Source organism: Fulvia fulva, chromosome 1, assembly GCF_020509005.1.
Source record: "Fulvia fulva chromosome 1, complete sequence".
Classification (NCBI taxonomy): domain Eukaryota; kingdom Fungi; phylum Ascomycota; class Dothideomycetes; order Mycosphaerellales; family Mycosphaerellaceae; genus Fulvia; species Fulvia fulva.
Window position 1 is genome coordinate 4,237,496 of NC_063012.1, and position 8,864 is coordinate 4,246,359.

An 8,864-nucleotide genomic window follows, 5' to 3' on the forward strand; every position below is an offset into this window, starting at 1 on the left:
TCAACAAGCACGGTAGAAATGGAGACAGGAATACCACCAATCGGCCAGTACATCCGGGGAATGAGAATTCAATACGCGGCAAAGACGACAGGTTACCTAGCACAAACCACGATCCAGGAGGCAAAGAATAAGATAGAAAGCCGCTACCGGAGAGGGGCAGGATATAGGACAAGCCAAAAAGAGGATGACCTTACGACCTTTACGGCCGTACAGACAAGCACCGAATGGCTAGCACGAAAGGAGGAGGAGCGTAGGACTCGCCAGGCCGGCGGGAGCAAGGCTAAGACCCAAAACCTAGCGGAACAGATAGCGAGCTGCCTATGGGAGCAGGACTGGAAAAGGAAGCCCCCTAAGACAACAGGCCCGATAGCGCTCCGAGCCTTCCAGAGACACAATTACCAGCTATATAGGGACCTGACAAGGGCCGAAGCAAGCATAGCGATCCAAATCAGGTCCGAACACATTGGATTAAGGGCCTACCTGTTCAGAAGACGCGCACTAGACATCTATAGCCCAGCCTGCCAGTGTGGCTACCCATCGCAAAACCCAGAACATATGCTACTACGATGCCCGCAGTGGGCGAGAGGCAGGGGAAATTGGAGGCACCAAGCGGGAAGGAGAGACTACAAGTCAATTATTAGGGACAAAGGCAACATTCGCCGAATCTCTCGGTGGATACTACAGCAGGGATACCTCCAGCAGTTTAGCCTCGCGAGCGAGACGGAGGAGTGGATAGACAAGAGGCGGAAGCGAGGGGGGTTGCAGATAGGGTAGTCATCAGGGCAGGCCCATGACACTAGCGTACCCCTAACAAGGGAAATTTAAGACGACAACGAGGAGGAAAAGACAGGCGGGAAGGAGGAGGGGTTTTCACCAACACGGTTTCCCCTCTATATATACAAAAACAAGATAGCATAGCTGCATAGGCCAAAGGGCACTACAACAGCTTAATGAAATATCTATCTATCTATATTGTACGTTAGGCGGGGGCCTAGTATCGATGCCGCGACCGATGCCTAGCTATAGGGGTGTTAATTCCGGGTAGCCTTACTAATCGCCTAGGACGTCGTCCTTATTTCTTATTACCCTCGGTAATACGACAGTACAAGCGCCGTACGTAGCTAAGTGATCATTACCTATAGAGACCGGTAAGGGAGCTAATCGTTAGTTTCTATACTTTTTACGTCCTCTATAAGTTGCTACTAGTTGTCTTAGGGGGGCTTCGCCTATAGGGCCGTAGGCGCCGTTAGTACCGTAGCCTAGGCTACTATTACCTAGGAGTTGCCTAATGTAGCTAGGCACCTCCGCGGCGTTTAGAGCTGAAGAAACAGGGTGAGGAGAGCTTTAAGCTATCTAGATTGAATAAGGTAGAACTCCCTTAGTCCTAGGGGTAGTGGCCTACTTTATATATCGTTAGAATAGCCTTAATAAGAGCTTTCGAATGTGTCTTATTTTAGCGCAGAGATCGATAGCAATATAAGCTATATATATACTCCTAGGTAATAGTAACCTAGGCTACGGTACTACCGATACCTACGGCTCTATAGGCGGAGCTCCTCTAAAATAACTAGTAGTAACTTATAGAGGACGTAAAAAGTATAGAAACTAACAATTAGCTCCTATACCGGTCTCTCTAGGTAATAATTACTTAGCTACGTACGGCGCTAGTACTATCGTATTACCGAGGGTAATAAGAAATAAGGACGACGTCTTAGGCGATTAATAAGGCTACCCGGAATAAATACCCCTATAGCTAGGTATTAATCGCGGTATCGATACTAGGCCCCCGCCTAATATACGATATAGTTACGATCCGTATTATAGTAAAGGAAGACTAGGCCAAAGTTACGAAGCTATTAAATAAGGAGCTCGCCTAGCGAATAAATCAACTAGGGGTAGTCGTAGTAAACTAATAGTCTAAGGGTACTCTATAGATCTATACTAGCTCTACTACTACTAGGAGGCCCCTAGAGGTATAGCTATAGTAGGTATCTAAGGTTACGGTATTAGTAAAGGTCTTAATAAAGTAATTTACTGTCACGGTCTACGATATACCTAAAGAGTTCGACCTAACTAACTAAGGTCACCTACGTACTCTCTAAGAAGACAACCTAGTTACTCTTAACTCTCTAATCTAGAAGGCGACTTAGCTCTATAGGGAATAGCTAGAAGGTAAGAAGGCCTCGGCGCTAATCGTATAGCTATAAGACGCGAAAGCGGCGGATCTAGTAATAGAATAAGGCCTAATTATTACTATACCGGCGTATATTTACTTAAACCCGCGGGCACGTACCTAGACCTCGCGCCCGCTAACTAATCCGACTAGCGGCTTAGCGCCCGTATATAACTCTCGCGCCCTCCGCGCCTCCCTTAGATAGAATATCTATTCGAAGTGTTATAAGTAGGTATAAGCACGTAGTCGGGTAAGGTATAAGTCGAATAGATATTCTATCTAAGGGAGGCGTAGAGGGCGCGAGAGTTATATACGGGCGCTAAGCCGCTAGTCGGATTAGTTAGCGGGCGCGAGGTCTAGGTACGTGCCCGCGGGTTTAAGTAAATATACGCCGGTACGGTAATACTAATCTAGTAATTTAGCCTTAAGATAGTCGAAAAGTACTCCTTATCCTTTCGTATCCTCTAATACTTTAAATACTAATAGTATAGATACTAAACCTATACGTATATAAATAAGTAGGCCTACTCGAACTATATAGGAGACTATATATCGGCTACGAGGCGGTACGTAAACTATCCGGGGTACTATCTATTATAAAGTATAGAATACCTATAGCGGAAACTAGCGAAAAACAAGGCAATTATAACTAGAACCGTCGCCCTAAGATTCTACGGCGACCGTAAGGCTAGTCTATACCGGAACTAGCTAGTAGCGGTCGGGTATAAGCGCTCTAGGGCCGAGAATAATATAAAGGATATATAACCTAGGGCGTACGGGAGGCTACGTACTCTACTAGTAACGGCAAGGGAATCTAACTAGATCCGGCTCCCCTTTAGTATATAAATAATAGGCGTAGACTAGGACGCGCTAGGTAGTAGGATATAGGATATTCTAGAGGAAATGATTATCGATAACGATAACTAGCCTTAATACGCTTAGTATTATCTAGTATAACGTTAACTATAGTAAGGATATAGTATAGAACTATTTCCTATATAAGGCGTATAAGGGAGCCGTTCTTAATATAGGGTAAATAACGAAGTTATTAGACAGGCTATCTAAGAGAAGTACGAGGTACGGAAAGTTAATATATAAGCCGAGGTTTACGGGCCGGCCCGTGCCGAGTCACGTGACCGACTACTATCTACTAGACGTCCGCCTAGGCCCGTAATACTACCCCCCCTCCAAAAAATCGGCCTGTCCTAAGTACTATTCTTCCTTATAATATAGGCCTATACAAAGGTCGTATCGTCCTCTAGATTATTTACTTTATTATCTATCGCTTTATTATCTATTACTTTGTCCTCTATAACGTCGTCTTTGTCGTTAGTTATTAAGTCGTCTATCGCTACGCTCTTACACTTTACTAAACTATTATTATCCTCGCTATATCGGATACCGAGAGAGTCGTAGCGATTTATAAAGTCTACGAAGGCCTCTATTATAGGCGTTATTATATAAGTATCTAAAGAGCTATAGGACCTAATACTATTTGAAGATAGCGGTACCGTTAAGGTTATAGAGTTATAGGAAGCTTCCTATTCGTATTAACTTATATTACTTATATTCCTACTATCGGTCGCTTTTCTCGGGTCTATAATATACGGGTCTTTATCTAAAGCTACTATCGCTATTAGACTAATATAGTGTTCTACCTTATATAGGAGAGCTATAGGCGCTATTTCTACCTAAAGGTAGTGCCTACCTATAGTTACTACTTTAGCTATAACTAATATCGACGCGGAGGGGTTCGCTTTATTAATAGGATATAAAGGAGTTTATCCGTCTCTTCGTAGCCTCTAGTGACCTAATTAATCCCGAAGACCTCGATAATAGCTCCCGTAGCCGTCTTCTACTTTAGGGGCTCCTAGAGTTAGTTACTAAGGCAGTTTATAAGAAATATAGACTCTATCCAAAGTAGCCTAAGAAGTTTCGGCGCTTTTAAAAGATACTAGACGAGGCGATAAGTATCGCTAATAGTAAAGAAGGATAGAAGGCCGTATATACGGACTTTCTACTTGCTTTACCGTAGCTTTATTAGTTAGTTATAAAGTAGATACCGCGCTTGATCCCTAAGATCAATATACTTAATAAAATAGCTATTTCTACTACTATCGACGATGACCTTATTTAGAAAATAGTAGAAATAAGCATTCGAGCTTACTAACGAGGTCGCGCGGCGGAGGTTAGATCCTTTAACTCTAGTGAAAATTAAAGGTCTATATAACTAGGAAACCCGATCGAGTGCCTAAACTATAGGTTTACTTAATATAGCGCCTATAGTTATAGAACCGCGAGTAGTCTAAAGCGCTTAATAGGTGCTATTATAACTATAGTAGTACGGAATATTAGGCTAATAGGTGCCCCGCGATACTGTTCCTTATCTTATAAGGGTATGTCTTTTTAGCGACGAATAACTAGTAGTACCTAGGAAAGAAGACCGATCTAAATCCCCCTAAGTTTAACTTCCGACAGGACTATAGTAAGCCTAAGCTCCTTTATATACTTCCGTAGCTTAAGGAACACTATAGCCTAGTTCTATTTAATAAGGACATAAAAATCCCTACGCTTCGGAAACAATAGATAGGTCGAGATTATACTAGTATCTTAAGCGTAAAGCTTCCTAACTACTCTAAACCTCTACCTAATAACTAACACCTTATAGAATACGGCCCTTAAGATACTAGATCTAGGTAGTAACTAACGGCCGCTAGTATTTACTAGATCTAGTTTAAGGAAGAAGAACCGGCTCTATAGAGGAGTAGGATTATAAACTACGACAAGGTTAAGGTTAAGGCCTACCTAATCTAGAGTAATAAATCTCGAGGCAAAGCTCTAGTAGGGATTATAAAGAACCCGAGTCCTCGAACTAGGTCTAGTATATAGGTATTAAGAGTACGAGGCGAGGCCGCTAAGGCTATACGACGAGAACTTAAAGAGGAGATCCGGTAGGAAGAACTCGGTTAGTAGGAGGTAGAGATAATTAGAGACGCCGGTTCTAGGGCTAGTAGAAGCTAGTTAACGGTAGCGTTAGGGGAGACTCTTAGAAGAAGGACGCCTAAGCCTCGAGCTAAGTTAAGGTCTACGCCCTCGGAATAGCCGGTAGGGTCTATTAATACTCTATTCGTATAGCGTAAACGGCTATAGAATACGAAGACGATAAGGATTAATAACTACGTCCGATAGTACGGTACTAGAGATAGGCCCGTTACTAAGGAGGAGGGAGTGACCTATTAGATTGATTAAATCCTTTAGACTACGTTTCTAAACGTTAATGCCCGAGACTAGTTTCGGTATAGTCGCTAGTTTAAGACTACCTTGTTCGGGAGAGTAGTAAATACCCCTAATCTATAGTCTAAGCTTACTACCGTCCGTAAGTTAGCTAGCTAAGAAGGGACTAAAGTCCGTACGAGTTATGTCGCTACCTATAAAGACGAGGAAGAAGAGGCTAACGAAGAAGTCTTTTAGGATAATTATTAAGCTCGCTTTATAGGTATGTTCTTAACGATATTATATAGTAAGGATGCTGTCCCTACCGCCGAGGTATATAGATAGATAGATTTGTTATTCCCCTATTCTAGGACCCTATCCGGCCTATATAGGTATATATCTATTGTTATATATAAAGGGAAACCCGAATAGGTGAAAACCCTTCCCGCTACCGACTACTCCTTATCTAGTTTAGCTTTCCCTCTAAACGTACGTAGTCTATATTACTACCCCGTTAGCCCCCGCTCCTAGCCGGTCTCGTCGCGCTACGTCGTATCCTCTCTTCCTATACTGCTCCTACTAGGCGGTACTGTTCTAGCTAGCCCTTCTCTAGTATCTAGTTCGTAATACGCCGTAGGTCCTTAGCGTTATTAAGAAGTGCCCTAATCGTCCGGTTCCTCGCCTTTACTATCTACTCCCCCCTTCCTAGCGACCACCTCGGACAGACGAGGAGTGCGTACCGTACGTTCTAGGAGCGATAGCCGTAGGGGTAGCTAGTATTCGTATATCCTAGAACCTTCCTCTATAATAGGTACCCCTAGAGGCCGATATGTTCGCTTCGTAGTTGGGTTACTATACTACTCTATACCCTCGTAAGGCGGTAGTAGATAAGCTTTAGGGGGTACTTGACCGCGGATTTTGTAGCTAACTATTCCTTAGGTTGTCCCGCTAGCTAAGGGCGTCTACTATGCCCTATAACCTAGTTGTTCTACCTCTCTTTCTATAGTTGCTCTATAAACGATTTCTTACCTTCCTATTATATTACTAGCTGTTCGTCCCTTACCCGGTAGTTCGGCTCGTTTCCGGGTCGAATAGCCCTATACGCTAGTACTAATTCGCGGGCCCTTACGACTATACTAGCGATAACCTTCTATACTAGGTACTATACCGACTTGCCTAAGTAGGAGGTCCGTAGTCCCTAGATATATAGGTCGATTGGCGGTATAGCGGTCTCGTACTTAAGTATCCTCGTTAGTATCGACTTATATACCCCGGTGACCTTCCTTAGGTATTAGTTTTAGATCTTCGCTAGCGGCGCGACGAGTCCCTTCGATAGGTAGGCCCTCTCGCCTAAGGACTATACTTAGCTACTATAGGTAAGGACTGGCCGTATAATAGCCGTATATAGAAGTCGTAACTACCGGAAGTCCGCCCCCTATATAGACGTAGTGAGCCTCTAGTATAATGCTATATTCTATTTAGCTTTCCGTAATATTGCCTATACGTACTTCCTCTACCGTAGCGCCGGGTCTACCTATAGTCCGAGGATCCTAAGCTGATTTACCGGGTTAGTTATATACCCCTATATCTAGATAGAAGCTTGCATATTATAGAACCGTGGCCGGCGCGTAAAGTGTATTAGATTGTACTTTTCTAGGGCAAACCGAGCCCCGTACCTCCTAGCCTAGTCCTCGTAGATCTTATACTTCTCTTCTAGTAGCCTATAGTTCTCCTTAGTCGAGGAAGACTACGCTAGGATGTTTATATCGTCTACGAAGCCGCTCGTAGCGGTGTTCTAGGATTCTAGGGCTAGTAGTAGCGTCGCTATAAAGAAGAGGAATAGAATAGGTACTAGCGTTAAGCCTTACGGGATTCTAGTATAGACTACTTAAAATAGGCTTCTATACTAGCCGACTAGGATCGACGTACTACGGTTTTAGAGGTAGGACCGTACGAAGTTAATAAGCTACTTAGGGAGTCCTTTCGACCTTAGGATATAGAGTAGCCGCGGGTATAACACGTAGTCGAAGGCTCCCGATATGTCTAGGCTAAGTAAGGAAGCCACCTTGTCCCTATTCTTATACTAGATAGCCTTTACCTAAGAGGTGATAAGTTCTATCGCGGATAGCGTCGATCGCTATAGGCGCGTACCTATCTAGGTATCCGGGAGTAGGGAGTGTTCCTCTACCGCCTCGGAGAGTCTCGTTATAACTAGCTTCTTAAGCGCCTTCCTAAGAGTATTAAGGAGCGCAATTAGGCGGTACGACTTCACCTACGTATAGTCTTCCTTCTACGGCTTACGTAGGACTACTGTCGTCAATTGTTTAAAAGCTATCGGGTAGTATCCGGTCTGTAGGTAGGCGTTAAAGATCGCTATAACTACTAGGGCTAGTTGATCTCTATACTTCTTTAGTAGCTCGTTTAGGATCCTATCCGGCCCCGGGGCTTTCTTCTCCGGTAACTTCCTTAGTATAGCGGCAACTTCTCTCTCGGACACCTCCTATTAGACCGCGATACTAGGGACTAGGGGAGTAGAGCTATTTATATCGCTTAGATTAGCCTCGACTAGGGGCGGGAAGAACTTACTAGCTAGTAGACGCGCCTTAGCCTCGGGGTCGCTAACCGGGCCACTAGGCGATTATAGCGCTAGGATAGAGAAGGAGGGGCCCTATATAGGGTCCTATCGGGCCTATTTCGCTAGCTTCTATATCCTCTCTAGCTTGCCGGCGATTTCTTCTACTATAGCCCTCTAGCCGACTGCTTTCTCCCTTTGTATTATAGCTTTCTTCTATTAGTATACCTCCCTATATACGTTCTAGGCCTCCTCGCTATAGCTGCTCGTCTACACCCGGCGGGCTCTCCTTACTTCTCTTACTACCGTAGTGTACTCCGGCGTCTAGTATAGTTTGGACTATATCGTTAGTTAGGTAAGCGGAACGTAAAGTAAGGTCGCTTTTCTTATTTCGTCTATCAACCCCTAGACTGCTTCGTCTATCTCGTCTTTACTATTATATTGCTACTACGCGATCTAGACTAGCCTCTTAGAGTCATCGAGGTACGCCTAGATATTAGCTTAGTAGGCCTTTCCCTAGTTTAGCTTAGGGGTTCTCGCTAGTATACGTTATATCTATATCGTAATAGAGGTCCTGACTAGTATATAGTCTAACGACGCCTCGAGTTCATATTCGATCCTATAGTAGGTTACCGTATAGTAGTGGCTATCTAAGATCTAGGAGAGGTCGATCGTGCCTTAGACTCCCCCTCTCTTCTAGGTGCCTAGGTCCTTCGGGGTATTAAGGGCAATTACGTTACTCGCTATTAAGTCGAGTACTTTATCGGCTATAGGGTACGGCTATATAAGGCTTTCCTAGGAAGGGTAGTATATATTAAAGTCTCCTACTACGATGTAGCACCCTTGTCTCTTAAGCGTACTATCTAGGTATCTATAGACCCCTAGGTCGCGGCTAGACCTCGAGGC